At 38.5% G+C, this 17,102-nt stretch overlaps 1 protein-coding gene across 1 annotated transcript in view; it reads left to right on the top strand.

The window, feature by feature from the left end:
* The window catches only part of LOC126162632 (uncharacterized), a 321,328-nt gene that overhangs the window by 165,763 nt on the left and 138,463 nt on the right, over nucleotides 1-17,102 (top strand). The gene's annotated exons all lie outside the window — the stretch shown is intronic.

The raw sequence follows: 17,102 nt of genomic DNA, 5'->3' as shown, positions 1-17,102 counted from the left end.
GTGTTCCTCAAATGTTGAGTAGCTGATACTTTTGTGTCTCTTTATAACTTATTTCAAAAGTTCTGCTGGTCTGACCTAAGTAAAGAGCATCACAAGTGTTAAAGTGGATTTGATAAATGTCAGATTTTTGGCCTGTCAGTGTCATATTCAAACAACATGAAAAATCCAGGATGGACTAATGACAGAATTATGGGAAGGATAAATTGCTACTTACAATATAGAGAAGATGTTAAGTAGTAGACAGGCACAACAAAAAGAATGCTAAGCATGTGAGTTTACAACTGAAAGGCCTACTTCTGAACTAGACAACACAGACACGTTCATGCAAGCACAACTGACACACATGACTACTGTCTCTGGCCACTGAGGCTAGACTGTGAAAAACTGTGTGTTGCCTATTTCAGAACAAGGCATTGTGGCTGAAAGCTCACATGGTACAATGGCACATACCCTTTGCCGTGTACTTCTCAATGCTTTGCAGAGCATGGATGTAGATGTAGACGTTTAACAGTCTTTTTTTGTGCCAGTCTGTTATTCAATGTCTCCTCAATGGTGACTAGCAAACTATCCTTTTCATAACACTGCCACTGTTGTCTTCCTTCATTAGAGTTATGCTTTAGTATGACTTTTTTTCCTTGTTTCTTGAGGATGTTTCCAATTCTATGTGTCAGTTTGTTTCCATATGTGAATGTGTATCAACTTTTCTGTTGAGTTTCTCTGTTGTGCTCTTGTTGTGTCGTGGTGGTGCTATTAGCATGTGTGTTTGCTGTGGGTTGTGTGGGTCTCTGGATCTGTATAGTGATTTTTTATGTTTTCCTGGATTTTCTTATTCAATTTTCTAATGAAAGATTCTGGTTATCTATTATTTTTTGCTATCTGAATTATTACACACAACTCCGTATTATAGTCGTGTTTGTTGGGTTGTAAACCCTAATCTGTAGAGCATGTATAAAGTGGAAGTTGATTCTTTTTGGGTCTGTGGGAGGTCAGATGATTGGTGTAGTATTGTCTCTGTTGTGGTGTTTTTCCTGAATGAGTTTTGGTTATTTTTCTTTGTGCTGGATATATATAGGAAGTTCATTTGGTCTGAGTGTCCTTTCTTGAATTGATCTTTATGGTCTTGTGTAGAGCGTATAACTATCTCTGTGTGGTTGTCCCATCTTATATTCTGGTTCATCTACCAAGCAGAGAATATTATCCATGTATCTCCACCAGTACAATACATTGTATTTTCCTGGTATTATTCTCTGGAATACTCCTTCATCTATTTTGTTCATAAAGATATTTGCTAACTTTCCCAAAATGGGAAAGAATTGTAGGTAGAATTCTTTATTGAATTCAGAGTAGTCTTGGTTGGTAATAAGGTATGGGAGTGCGCTTATCTCTGTTATCTGTTCCTGTGGTACCAATGTCTGATTGTAGATTGTTTCTTCGACTAGAATTGTGGAGTACGTGTTTTCTACATCAAATGAGATCAACGTAGCTGTGTATGGAATATAATGGAATATACAAGCCTTTTATGTGCCTACATGTTAGATAAAGTTCATTAATACATATAAGAGTTAAAGCAAAGACACAATAAGAAACTAAAGCCAGAATAAGAAACTAAATACAGTCGAAGACCCAAACAAAACAGGCAGAGACACACACATCAGTTCTACCCATGTCTCATAAACCTCACAGTCAATGAACTTAAGGATGAAGAAACACAGTAACTAAAAAAAGTTTAAAACACACTGTCAACACAAAAGTAAACAAACACTACATAGAAAATTTGATCATAGGCTTTGAGAACATACTGTTTCAAGAACAGAAGAAAGACAAAAGTGCCATGAACATAGGCCTAACAAGAGAATTAATACCCAAAGAAATTAAAAGCATCATAGAGACAAGACATGGGCACAATAAAACAAGAGAAAACCACATACGCAAAAACTCTGAAAATTCTTACAGAAACACAAAGAAAATATAACAATAACCAAGGCAGAGAACAGGAACACAGTGTTCCTTGCAGACAAATGAGAATACAGTAAGAAGATATAAGAATTAGTATCACAGAATAAAATCATAAAACTGAAGTCAGACCCAACAAAGAGGTGCCACAGAAAAGTGAAAAATGTATTAAAGATTGTAGAACACAAACTTGATGACAGGCAAATACTTGTATGACTCATATGAAGCATAATGTTTCAAAACTCAACAGCCACCCAAAGATTCGTAAAGTTAGGCTCCCATGAGACTGGTCATAAATTATAGAAAGGCACCCACATACACCCTCACCAGACATATGTTAAATGTATTCATATATAAAACAGAAAATAACAGAACACTGAAAAAAAAAACAAAAAAAACAAACAAAAAAAAAAAACAGAAGAACTAGTAAGCCACATAAAAGGCTTATATATTCCAGACAAGCTATGTTAGTCTCATTTGATGTAGGAAACATGTACATCACAATCCCAGTCAAAGAAACAATCAAGATAATAGAAAAAGATCTAGATAATCACAATCAGTTACCAGTACCAGAGGAACACGCAACAGTGATATGCACACTTATACACCTCATTACTGACCGAAGCTACTCTGAATTCAATAAAGAATTCTACCTACAAGAAGAAGGATTACCAAAGGGATCTCCCATTACAGAAAAGCTAGCAAATATATTCATGAAAAAACAGAAGAAAGAAACATTACCAGGAACAGACAATATACTGCACTGGTGGAGATACATGGATGATATTCTCTGCTTGATAGATGAACCAGAATGTAAGATGGGATAACTACATACGGAGTTACACACTCCACACAAGAACATAAAGTTCACTTTAGAGAAATAACAGTCTGGCCACATAAATTTACTAGATATATCCATTACAAAGAAAAATAACCAACACTCATTCAGCATTTACAGGAAGAACACCACAACAGACACAACACTACACCAATCGTCTAACCACCCAAAGGCCCAGAAAGAATCAACTGTCACATATATGCTCCACAAAATAAACACAGTACCACTTGAGAAACACTACTATAAAAAGGAACTGGATATAAAAATTCATACAGCAAAAATAATGGCTGTCAAGAATCTCTAGTTACAAAACTGAATAAGGAAATCCAGAAAAAAAAAAACCAGAAAAAAACAAAAGACCATACAAATGCGAAACACACACACTAACAACACCACCACTAAATAATAAGGGTGCAACACAGAAACTGAACAGAAAAGCTGGTTCACACTCATGTATGAAATCAGACTGACACTTGGAGTTGGAAACATCCTCAAGAAACTAGGGGGAAAAACCATATTAAAGCAATAACTCTATACAGAATGTCTAAAGAAGAAAGTTGACACTGACATATTCCAAAAATCCTGCATTTACCAGCTCCAAATCCAGTTGTGATGCTATATACTTAGGGCATATAAGTAGAATTTTTAAAATAAGGTGTAAAGAACATAAAAGAGCTTGGAAATATGGCACCAGCCATTCAACATCACAGAACACCTCTGCCAAGAAAACTACCATCCTGCCACAGTAAAAACAGACATGAAAATAGCCAGATTCAGTAGTAAGAAAAAGCTGCATGAGGACTTCCAAATCTAAAAGATAGTAATAGAAAAGAAACACATGATAAATGACCAAATGAACACCAGCAACTGAATATAATTCAAATTTATAAAATATACAGAGCATAAAAACAACCCATCTAGACACCACAGGAGACTATCACATAAACTAGGTAATATCCACATACTAGGTTACACACAAATGTAGTTACGTGATCTACCCATCTAATCTTCAGCATTCTCCTGTAGCACCACATTTCTAAAGCCTCTATTCTCTTCTTGTCTAAACTATTTATTGTCCATGTTTCACTGCCATACGTAGCTACACTCCATCTAAATTCTTTCAGAAAGGATTTCCTGACACTTAAACCTATACTCGATGTTAACAAATTTCTCTTCTTCAGAAACTCTTACCTTGCCTTAGCCAGTCTAGATTTTACATCCTCTCTACTTCGACAATCACCAGTTATTTTGCTTCTCAAATAGCAAAACTCATCTACTACTTTAAGTGTCACATTTCCGAAACTAATTCCCTCAACATCACCTTATTTAATTCAACTACAGTCCATTATCATAATTTTTCTTTTGTTGATGTTCATTTTACCTCCTCCTTTTAAAATGTTTCTATGAATAAGTTTGATTTAATATCATGTACTCATCATTGCAGATGATCTGTCACAGCCGTAGTCCTTGTTTCTTACAGTTTATACTGTAAGATATGGGTTTCAATTAGACTGGTATGTCTCACTTTCAAGACACTGTCCATTTCGTTCAACTGCTGTTCCAGATCCTTTGCCATTGTAAAGCAAAACTTTATGAAAGACACACACACACACACACACACACACACACACACACACACACACACACACACACATACAAAGAGCGTGCTCATGCACAAACGAGGTACATCATCTCCCAGTAAAAAAAAGGAGTACTAATAATAATAAAATATGTGTACAGTATTCAGTTTATTCACCATTAACCACTTTCTGTGGAATAGATTTTAACATTAACAATACAATTAACAATAATTTTTCCAGAGAAGTTTTTGCAATTTAATTCCACATCTTGTAGAAATGTCCTTAAATACCAATGTCAGTCATGTGTATCTTCAGCATTAATCTGTAGCACCACACTTCGAATGCTTCTATTCTTTTCTCGCATAAACTATTTATCATCCATGATTCTCTTCCATACATGGCTGCATTCCATACAAATACTTTCAGGAAGGACTTCCTGACACTTAAATCTATACACAGTGTTAACAAATTCCTCTTCTTCAGAAACTCTTTCTTTGCTGTAGCCTTTGTACATTTTATATCTTTTCTACTTCAACTATTACCAGTTATTTTGCTTCCCAGATAGTAAAACTCGTCTTATACTTTAAGTGTCTCATTTACTAATCTAATTCCCTCAGCATCACCTGATTTAATTCAACTACATTCCATTATCTTCATTTTTCTTTTGTTGAAGTTCATTTTATATCCTCCTTTCAAGACACACTCCATTCTTTTCAACTACTCTTCCAGGTCCTTTGCTGTCTCTGACAGAATTACAATGTCATAGGCAAACCTCAAAGTTATTGTGTCTTCTCGATAGATTTTAGTCCCTACTCCAAATTTTTCTTTTGTTTACTTTACTGCTTGCTCCATATAAAGATTGAATAACATTGGGGATAGGCTACAACCCCATCTCACTCCCTTTTCATACACTGCTTCCCTTTTGTGCCCATTGACTCTTATAACTGCCATCTGGTTTTTGTACAAATTATAAACAGCCTCCCCCCCCCCCCCCCCCCTTTATTTTACCCCTGCCATCTTCAGAATTTGAAAGAAAGTATTCCAGTCAACATTGTCAGTAGCTTTCTCTAAGTCTACAAATGCTAGAAACATAGGTTTGCCTTTCTTTAACCTATCTTCTAAGGTAAGTTGTAGGGTCAGTATTGCCTAGCATGTTCCAACATTTCTGTGGAATCCACACTGATCTTCCCCGAGGTCAGCTTCTACCAGTTTTCCCATTTGTCTGTAAAGAATTATTTAGCTATCGTATTTTGCAACCGTTACTTCTTAAACCGATAGTTCGGTAATTTTCACACCTGTCAGCACCTGCTTTCTTTTGAGTTGGAATTATTATGTTCTTGAAGGCTGAGGGTATTTCGCCTGTTTCATACATCTTACTCATGAGATGGAACAGTTTTGTCATGGCTGGCTCTCCCAAGGCTATCAGTAGTTCTAATGGAATGTTGTCTATCCCAGGGCCATGTTTCAACTTAAGTCTTTCAGTGATTTGTCAAATTCTTCAGACAGTATTGTATCTCCCTTCTCACACCCTCTACCATTTCCATAATATTTCCCTCAAGTGCATCTCTCTTGTGTAGACCCTCTATATACTCCTTCCACCTTTCTGCTTTCCCTTTTTTTCTTAGTACTAGATTTCCATCTGTGTTTCTGATATTCATACAGGTGGTTCTCTTTTCTCCAAAGGTCTGTTTAATTTTCCTGTAGGCAGTATCTGTCTTAACCCTAGTGTTACATGCTTCTACATCCTTGCATTTCTGCTCAAGCCATGCCTGCTTAGCCATTTTGCACTTCCTGTTGATTTCATTTTTGAGACATTAGTATTACTTTTATCTGCTTCATTTACTGGATTTTTATATTTCTTGTTTCATTTGAAACCTTCCAGTGTCTCCAGTTCTCTTTTACGTATACAACCTTCTTTCATGATTCTTAAACCAAGTGTTAGCTATGATTAAGTTATGCTCTGTTCAGAACTCTACCAAGGGCTTCCTCTTTCGTTCTTTACCTGCAGTCCATATTCACCTGCTGCTTTCCCTACTCTTCCTTTTCCTGCTATTGAATTCCAGTCCCCCATGACCATTAAATTTTTGTCTCCGTTAACTATCTGAATAATTTCTTTCATCACATCACATATTTCTTCAGTCTCTTCATTATCTGCGGAGCTAGTTGGCATATAAACTCATACTACCTTGGCTACAATAATGTGTTCACCATGCTGTTCATAGTAACTTATCTGCATTCCTATTTTATTCATTATTAAACCCACTCCTGCATTACCCATATTTGCTCCTGTATTTATCTCCCTGTATTCACCTGACCAGAAGTCTTGTTCCTCCTGCCACTAAGCTTCACTAATTCCCACCATGCCTGACTTTAACCTATCCATTTCCCTTTTTAAATTTTCTAACGTACCTGCCCAACTTATGGATCTGAAATTCCACGCTCTGATCCGTAAAATGCCATTTTGTTTCTCCTGATAACAATGTCTTCCTGAGTAGTCCCCACCTGGAGATCCAAATGGGGGACTATTTTACCTCCAGAAAAAACTGTACAAAAAGTTTATCATTACATTGAGCACTGAGGGTCTTTAAAATAATGTGAAATGCATTTGGTCTTAATTATACTATATTACACTCACAAAAGGCAGTATTTAACCTATATAACTTGTAGCATTTTGTATTACTATAACCAGATAGATGGTAGAGTGATATACCCAGTTTTTAAATGAATTCCGGAGCAGCAGTATTAATCATTAGCAGACACATTATGGTGTGGGACGCCTTTTGCATTTCACTGATGATTTTTACTGTTATGAAATGGTAGAAGTTACAGCAGTAGCCCCTGTCTGAAAGGAGTGGTAGATGTTCATCATTCAACACACTCCTAGCATTATTGTAATCTCAGATTATGTGTGACCACGTGTTTTCTGTAAAGTATGGAATTATTCTTCTCACTGAGTAGATGTTGCTATAAGTTGGTCTACTTAATATACATGCTGAAATCTGGCAAGTGGGGTAACTCAGCAGGAAACCTATTCATTGTCACATATCAATTAATAAGTAAAGTGCCATGTTACAGCCTTACGATAACCGGTCCCATGGAAACACATCATTGCACATGACTGACATGAAAAGTTTTCAAGGCGGAGTTTATTGCTGTTCACAGTTTATAGCTGGTTGTCAAACATGCCTGGACAGCCAGAGACTGTGGTTAGGTAAAAATAGTGGGTAAGACAAGTTCGTAAGCTCAAAGGGGGACATCAGCACGTGATATCCAGCATGCGCTTCCTTGGGTGGGATGGGGGGCAACTTTTAAACTCTTAAATGGAAACACCCATTTTTTATTGCAGATTCAGATTCTTCATAAAAAGTAATCAAGTTTTGTCTGAAACATTTTTTAAAGCATTGACAGATGGCGCTGAAATCGAGGAAAAAGTAAAATTGGGGAAGAACTCTGATTTATTTAGAATTATCCAAGAAAGGTGCATCAAATTGATAAAAAATATGCCCCATTTCTTTTGTTATGCAAATTAAGCTATTTTTGTACAAAATGTACTGTATCCTACTTTTAACGTTACCCAGGAACAATGACATGGACGTAGTAGAATGATGTTCCCATGGGGTGCTCCATTAGTGTGAGTCCCCTTGCTTCTCACATGTTGGGGTGCTTCGTTAGTGTGAGGCCCCTTGCCTCTCACAATTTGGGGTCCTTAATTAATGAAATTAGCCACAAAGAAATTGTTAAAAATTATCCCCATTTGCTTCAATGCATAAAGTCAATCATCTGCGAAAGTTGTCCACAGTTTTGAGCAGCATATCCCGTGGTATGGCTGTACACACTCTTAGAATGCGTTGTTCCACATCTTTTCGGGTTGTGGGCTGTCTTCCATAAACAATATTTTTTAAATAGCCCCACAAGAAAAAATCAGGAGATGTTAGGTCTGGCGAACATGGAAGCCACTGAATTGGTCCGCTGCGTCCTATCCACCAACCAGGGTACTGTAAATTTAAAACATTCCTCACATTTTTAGCATAATAGGGAGCTGCACCGCCCTGTTGGAACCACATTTGTTGCCTAGTTTCTATATCAACATCTTCCTTAAGCTCCAACAAATCATTGTGGAGAAGTTGAAGACAAGATTCCTCAGTAACATTTCAGTCAAAAAAATACGGTCCTATCTAGTAACCATTTAAAATGCCACACCAGACCATTAATGACCATTTGTGTTTATTGTTAATGGGTCTGTGCCAGTGTTGGCTGACAGGAGACCAATAATGACAATCGTGGCAATTTAATTCGCCATTGTTTTTTAATGTGGCTTCATCAGTAAACATAACGTATCTAGAAAAAAATCATTGTAACCTCTTATCATTTCCAAGGCCAACTGGCAGAAATGAATGCGTATTTGCATATCTTTCAACGTTAATGCCTGTTTCAGTGTGATATGATACGGATGATATTTATGTGCCTTCAAAATCCTCAAAATAGTTGATTTCGGTATTCCAGTTTGTCTCTGAATCACACGACTACTCATTTCAGGATCCAGTTGAACACAGGCAAGAACGGTAAGCGTACAAGCATCATTGTCATTGTATTTGGGATGATGAGGTGGATGGTGCATGTATACATTTTGAGCTCTTTGAGTGCAATTCCAAATAATGTTTTCGCTTGGATGTTGTCTGTTTGGGAAACAATCTGCATACAATGCCACAGCTGCAGCGTAATTGTTATGGCATTCACCTAAAATTAACATAATATCAACCATCTCTGTAGGAGGATAGTGAACCATGTTTCACTGAAGAATAATTTACTGTGTAGATCACAACACTCTCTTAAAGAAGCTTCCACATTATGGCATTAAAGACAAATCTTTGACTTGGTTAGAATCATACTTACAGAACAGGAAGCAAAGGGTTGACTTAAAGGGGACAGGAACAGCATTAACATCAGACTGGGGAAATATAAAGTATGGAGTCTTGCAGGGCTCAATTCTTGGGCCATTAATTTTCCTGATCTGCATTAATGATCTACCAATCACAATTAACAACAGAGCAAAAATAGTAATCAGAATGAGATTTTCACTCTGCAGCGGAGTGTGCGCTGATATGAAACTTCCTGGCAGATTAAAACTGTGTGCCCGACCGAGACTCGAACTCGGGACCTTTGCCTTTCGCGGGCAAGTGCTCTACCATCTGAGCTACTGAAGCATGACTCACGCCCGGTATTCACAGCTTTACTTCTGCCAGTACCTCGTCTCCTACCTTCCAAACTTTACAGAAGCTCTCCTGCGAACCTTGCAGAACTAGCACTCCTGAAAGAAAGGATATTGCGGAGACATGGCTTAGCCACAGCCTGGGCGATGTTTCCAGAATGACATTTTCACTCTGCAGCGGAGTGTGCGCTGATATGAAACTTCCTGGCAGATCAAAAATAGTAATGTTTGCCGACGATACAAGTATCCTCGTAAAAGGACCCAACTTCACAATGCAGGATACAGCCATGACAGTCTCTACTCAAGTACACAAATGGTTCACCGCGAATAGCCTAACCTTAAATCATTCAAAAACCAATATGATACAGTTTCTGACAAAAAATTAAAAAAATGAAGCTCCTGAAATACATGTTAACAATCACAAAATTAATGAAACCACACATACAAAATTTCTAGGCATCCAGATAGACAGTCACCTAAGATGGAAAGAACAAATTGATCAGCTGGTCAAGAAACTTAGCTCATCGTGCTTTGCACTAAGAGCTCTCCATCAGTTAGTAGACAGAGAAATAATGTTGTCATATTTTGCATATTTCCATTCTTTTCTTCCCTGTGGCATAATCTTCTGGGGAAATGCTGCAGGTGTTGAAAAAGTCTTCAGAATACAAAAACGAGCAGTGAGGGTAATATGTGGGGTCCCTAATGGGACATCTTGCAGAGGTGTCTTCAAATCTCTCAGGATACTTACAATCACAGGTCAGTATATATATTCACTGATGTTATTTGTTGCCAACAACAGGGAACTATTTCAGAAAAATTGTAACATCCACAACCATGACACAAGACAGGAGAAAAATTTTCATCAAGGCTCTGCAACTCTCACTAAAGTACATAGGTGAGTTACTGAGTCAGGTATAAAGGTCTTCAATAAGCTCCCCATCAATATAAAAAAGGAAATAAATAATGTACAGGTTATCAAAATGAAACTAAAATTATTCCTCATCGAACAAACTTTCTATAAAATGAATGAATACTTTTAGAGTTCTAAGGTATAAGAGTGGGGGAAACTGCCTAAGAAAAGCACTCCCTTAAAGATAAAGTGTGATGCTGTTACTTGTAGTTTAACTGATATTGTGGTGATAAAATGTAAATTTATCTGTTTCATTACGAGAAAATGTGAACTCCTATGTATCCCACTCTCTTGAGGGTTTACTTAAATCTCTACTTAAGGAATGCAGTTAAAACTTGGTGTTCAGTTCAAACCATGTTCATGAAGATAATTTACTTCCTTATATATGTCAGTAGCATAAAAATATGCACTGTCACTTATTCTACTATGTTAAACAATCACTTAAACTGTTTTTGGCATAATGCGGGCTTTAATATTGCATGCAAGCAATTGTTCTTGTAAAATAAACCACTGTCTGTGCAATGTGATGTATAAATGTTCATATACTACTGTAATTGCATCAGTTGACTTGTTGTATATTACTTGTATACTGGCTGTATAATATGTAATCAACAGGACCAAATAAATAAATAAAAATAAAATAAAAATAAATACTTATGTCAGTTCATGTTTGCAATTCACAATCTGAAAGTGAAGTGACATCTGATCGCATTGCACCGACCTTTGTACTAAGCCATAGTTTGCAGTTTGGCCACGGTAGCGCCACAGTCAGATTTTAATACCTTTCCATCTACCTCCATCAAAAACTGTGGCGGGTAGGATACATTTTGTAAAAAAATAGCTTAACTTGGCATAATGAAAGAATTGGTGCACATTTTGTATCGATTTGATATGTCCTTCTTGGATCATTCTAAATAAATCAATTTTAATTTTGCTTGATTTCAGCTTCATCTGTCAGTGGTTTTAAAAAATGTGTCAGACAAAACTTGATTACTTTTTTATGGAAAATCCGAATCTGCAATAAAAAGTAGGGGGTTTCCATTTAAAATTTAAAAGTTGCCCCCTGCCCCACCCAAGGCAGCAGAGGCTGCGGGTCACATGTAGTATCATTTGATGTCCCTGTTTGAGCTTACAAACTTTTCTTACCCACTATTTTTACCCGATGTATAGTTTTTGAGATAATGTCATCTGAAACTTCAGATGGACCACCCTGTTTGTGAGTGTGTGTGTGTGTGTGTGTGTGTGTGTGTGTGTGTGTGTGTGTGTGTGTGTAAGTGTTCTGTCTAATTCAGAAGATAGCTTCTTGGCCAAAAGCTTACTTATTTAGTGGTCTTTGTGTTGTACCTGCTGTAACTTAACATTTCCACTGTATGCTGAGTAGCACTCTATCCTTCTTGTAATAATGACATTATTCCATCCTGGATTTTCCATTGTTTAATTGTGTGGGAGTAGATTTATCAATAAACACTTGTCAACTTGTCTATGAAATTTACACTTCTAAGCATACAGTGTGGAGATTATTGTGAGAGCAGTTTGTCCTAGAATTCAGTTTTGTCAACACTTTATGCTGTAAGCCATACATTGAGACTGGTAGTCATCACTTTCAACAGCTGTTGTAATTCCTAAGTTTGTGATGTTAATAAAATAACTAAATATTTATTTCTAAAAAGAAAGATGATGAGACTTACCAAACAAAAGCGCTGGCAGGTTGATAGACACACAAACAAACACAAACATACACACAAAATTCTAGCTTTCGCAACCAACGGTTGCCTCGTCAGGAAAGAGGGAAGGAGAAGGAAAGACAAAAGGATATGGGTTTTAAGGGAGAGGGTAAGGAGTCAGTCCAATCCCGGGAGAGGAAAGACTTCCACCACCACCTATTCCAGTCCTGTAACCCGGAAGGTGTACACGATCAAAGGCAGAGCCACGTGTGAAAGCACCCACGTGATTTACCAACTGACCTGCCTACACTGTGAAGCGTTCTATGTGGGAATGACCAGCAACAAACTGTCCATTCGCATGAATGGACACAGGCAGACAGTGTTTGTTGGTAATGAGGATCACCCTGTGGCTAAACATGCCTTGGTGCACGGCCAGCACATCTTGGCACAGTGTTACACCGTCCGGGTTATCTGGATACTTCCCACTAACACCAACCTGTCAGAACTCCGGAGATGGGAACTTGCCCTTCAGCATATCCTCTCTTCTCGCTATCCGACAGGCCTCAATCTCCGCTAATTTCTAATTTCAATCTGCCACCGCTCATACCTCACCTGTCTTTCAACATTATCTTTGCCTCTGTACTTCCGTCCCGACTGACATCTCTGCCCAAACTCTTTGCCTTTACAAATGTCTGCTTGTGTCTGTGTATGTGTGGATGGATATGTGTGTGTGTGCAAGTGTATACCTGTCCTTTTTTCCCCCTAAGGTAAGTCTTTCCTCTCCCGGGATTGGACTGACTCCTTACCCTCTCCCTTAAAACCCATATCCTTTTGTCTTTCCTTCTCCTTCCCTCTTTCCTGACGAGGCAACCGTTGGTTGCGAAAGCTAGAATTTTGTGTGTATGTTTGTGTTTGTTTGTGTGTCTATCAACCTGCCAGCGCTTTTGTTTGGTAAGTCTCATCATCTTTCTTTTTAAATATATTTTTCCCACGTGGAATGTTTCCCTCATTATATAAATATTTATTTCTTATGATTAAGTCCTCAGCTCAAAGTACTCTGTTTAATATCATTTGCCATATGTGCAAGTTTGAGTCTTAGGTTCTGGAACATCTTGTATTTATGTCTATATGAGCCTTTTGTTACCTAAACTGTGTACCCAGGTTAGAAGGTGCAGGAAAGCATTTGGTAACAATAATCACTATTTTAATAAATGAAGTCTTCAGGGTGAAGCTATCAGTTTTACAGACATGTTAGTCACATTCTGATTGAATCTTAGAATTACAATCATCATCATCATCATCATCATTTAAGACTGATTATGCCTTTCAGCGTTCAGTGTGGAGCATAGCCCCCCTTATACAGTTCCTCCATGATCCCCTATTCAGTGCTAACATTGGTGCCTCTTCTGATGTTAAACCTATTACTTCAAAATCATTCTTAACCGAATCCAGGTACCTTCTCCTCGGTCTGCCCCGACTCCTCCTACCCTCTACTGCTGAATCCATGAGTCTCTTGGGTAACCTTTCTTCTCCCATGCGTGTAACATGACCCCACCATCTAAGCCTGTTTGCCCTGACTGCTACATCTATAGAGTTCATTCCCAGTTTTTCTTTGATTTCCTCATTGTGGACACCCTCCTGCCATTGTTCCCATCTACTAGTACCTGCAATCATCCTAGCTACTTTCATATCCGTAACCTCAACTTTGTTGATAAGGTAACCTGAATCCACCCAGCTTTCGCTCCCATACAACAAAGTTGGTCGAAAGATTGAACGGTGCACAGATAACTTAGTCTTGGTACTGACTTCCTTCTTGCAGAAGAGAGTAGATCGTGGCTGAGCGCTCACTGCATTAGCTTTGCTACACCTCGCTTCCAGTTCTTTCACTATGTTGCCATCCTGTGAGAATATGCATCCTAAGTGCTTGAAACCGTCCACCTGTTCTAACTTTGTCCCTCCTATTTGACACTCAATCCGTTTATATTTCTTTCCCACTGACATTACTTTCGTTTTGGAGATGCTAATCTTCATACCATAGTCCTTACATTTCTGATCTACCTCTGAAATATTACTTTGCAAACTTTCAATCCAATCTGCCATCACAACTAGGTCATCCGCATATGCAAGACTGCTTATTTTGTGTTCACATATCTTAATCTCACCCAGCCAGTCTATTGTTTTCAACATATGATCCATAAATAATAGGAACAACAGTGGAACAGGTTGCAGCCTTGTCTTACCCCTGAAACTACTCTGAACCATGAACTCAATTTACCGTCAACTCTAACTGCTGCCTGACTATCCATGTAAAGACCTTTAATTGCTTGCAAAAGTTTGCCTTGTATTCCATAATCTTGTAGAACAGACAATAACTTCCTCCTAGGAACCCGGTCATATGCCTTTTCTAGATCTATAAAGCATAGATACAATTCCCTGTTCCACTCATAACACTTCTCCATTATTTGGCGTAAGCTGAAGATCTGGTCCTGACAACCTCTAAGAGGCCTAAACCCACACTGATTTTCATCCAATTGGTCCTCAACTAATACTCGCACTTTCCTTTCATCAATACCTGAGAAGATTTTACCCACAACGCTGATTAAAGAGATACCTCTGTAGTTGTTACAATCTTTTCTGTTTCCATGTTTAAAGATTGGTGTGATTACTGCTTTTGTCCAGTTTGATGGAACCTGTCCCGACTCCCAGGCCATTTCAATTATCCTGTGTAGCCATTTAAGACCTGACATTCCACTGTATTTGATGAGTTCCGTCTTAATTTCATCCACCCCAGCCGCTTTATTGCACTGCAATCTATTGACCATTTTTTCCAGTTCCTCAAATGTGATCCTATTTCCATCATCATTCCTATCCCATTCTACCTTGAAATCTGAAACATTACTGATCACATTTTCGCCTACATTGAGCAACTCTTCAAAATATTCCCTCCATCTGCCCAAGGCATCCACAGGATTCACCAGCAGTTTTCCTGACTTGTCCAAAATACTTGTCATTTCCTTCTTACCTCCCTTTTGAAGACTGCTAATTACACTGCAGAATGGTTTTCCAGCAGCTTGACCCATAGTCTCCAACCTGTTTCCAAAGTCTTCCCACGATTTCTTCTTGGATGCTGCAATTATCTGTTTGGCTTTGTTTCTTTCATCAACATAACTTTCTCTGTCTACCTGGGTTCTGGTATGTAGCCATTTTTGATATGCCTTCTTTTACCTTTTACAGGCTGCCTTGACTGTATCATTCCACCAAGCTGTTTGCTTCATCCTACATTTGCACACTACTGTTCCAAGACATTCTTTAGCCACTTCTAGTACTGTGTCCCTGTACCTTGTCCATTCCTTTTCCAATGACTGTAATTGACTACACTCAACTAACTGGTACCTTTCTGAGATCGCTGTTATGTACTTGTGCCTGATTTCCTTATCCTGAAGTTTCTCCACTCTTATCTTCCTACATATGGACCTGACCTCCTGCACTTTCGGCCTCACAATCCCAATTTCACTGCAGATTAAATAATTATCAGTGTCATCAACGAATCCCCTGAATACACGTGTGTCCCTCACAGCCTTCCTGAATTCCTGATCTGTTATTATATAGTCAATGACAGATCTGGTTCCCCTGCCTTCCCAAGTATACCGGTGAATGTTCTTATGTTTAAAAAAGGAGTTTGTGATTACTAAGCCCATACTGGCACAGAAATCTAAGAGTTGTTTCCCATTCCTGTTGGCCTCCATATCCTCTCCAAATTTACCCATAACCTTTTCATACCCTTCTGTTCGATTTCCAATCCTGGCGTTAAAATCACCCATGAGCAGAACACTGTCCTTGTCCTTTACTCTAACAACTACATCACTGAGTGCCTCATAAAAACTATCCATCTTGTCTTGATCTGTCCCTTCACAATGCGAATATACTGACACAATCCTAATTTTCTTGCTAGACACTGTCAAATCTATCCACATCAGTCGTTCGTTTACATACCTTATTGCAACTACACTGGGTTCCATTTCTTTCCTGATGTAAAGCCCTACACCCCATTGTGCTATTCCTGCTTTGACTCCTGACAGGTAGACCTTGTATTCTCCCACTTCCTCTTCTTTCTCACCCCTTACCCGAATGTCACTAACAGCTAAAACGTCCAGCCCCATCTTACTTGCAGCCTCTGCCAGCTCTACCTTCTTCCCAGAGTAGCCCCCATTGATATTAATAGCTCCCCATCTCATTACCATTTGTTTGCCAAGTCGTATCTTAGGAGTCCCTGGTTTGTCAGTTAGAGGTGGGACTCCGTCACCTCCAAAGGTCCGAGGAATTTGCTCTGATTGTTGCCAGCATCATATTTAAAGTACCAGGGAAGCAGGTTGCTAGCCTTACTTGCCCCGAGTCCCATTGTGTTTTACCCCTAACAGCTGAGGGACTAACCGGTGGATTTGGTAGTCTTTGCCGTATGAGCACAAAGGTGACCGCGACTCAGAATATGTCCGAGATGCCCAGCCTTATTCCAAAGTAACTGGTATCCCGACTGTCGGGTACAAAGGTTAACAAAATAAAATAAAATGTGTAAGATGATCTGTATCTGATCCATCAACAGTTAGAGGAATCTGGTCTGTCATTTGTTTTGGGACATCTTGCAGAGCCCTCTTACAAAAATGAAGTGCGAACTTTTCCTCAACCTTTATAATAAGGTGACAAAGGTCATGAGATAACCATATCCACATATACAGATGGTGATATTATCATGTACACAAGGTATAAAGGGGCAGTACATTGGCAGAGTTGTCAGGTGACTCATGTGAAAAGGTTTCTGACATGATTATGGACACACGAAGGGAATCAACAGCCTTTGAATGTGGATTGGTTGTTGGAGCTAGGCACATGGGACATTCCGTTTTGGAAATCACAAGGGAATTAACTATTCCAAGAACCACAGTGTCAAGAG

Source organism: Schistocerca cancellata, chromosome 2, assembly GCF_023864275.1.
Source record: "Schistocerca cancellata isolate TAMUIC-IGC-003103 chromosome 2, iqSchCanc2.1, whole genome shotgun sequence".
NCBI classification, from domain to species: Eukaryota; Metazoa; Arthropoda; class Insecta; order Orthoptera; family Acrididae; genus Schistocerca; species Schistocerca cancellata.
This window is presented reverse-complemented; position numbering and strand designations above follow the sequence as displayed.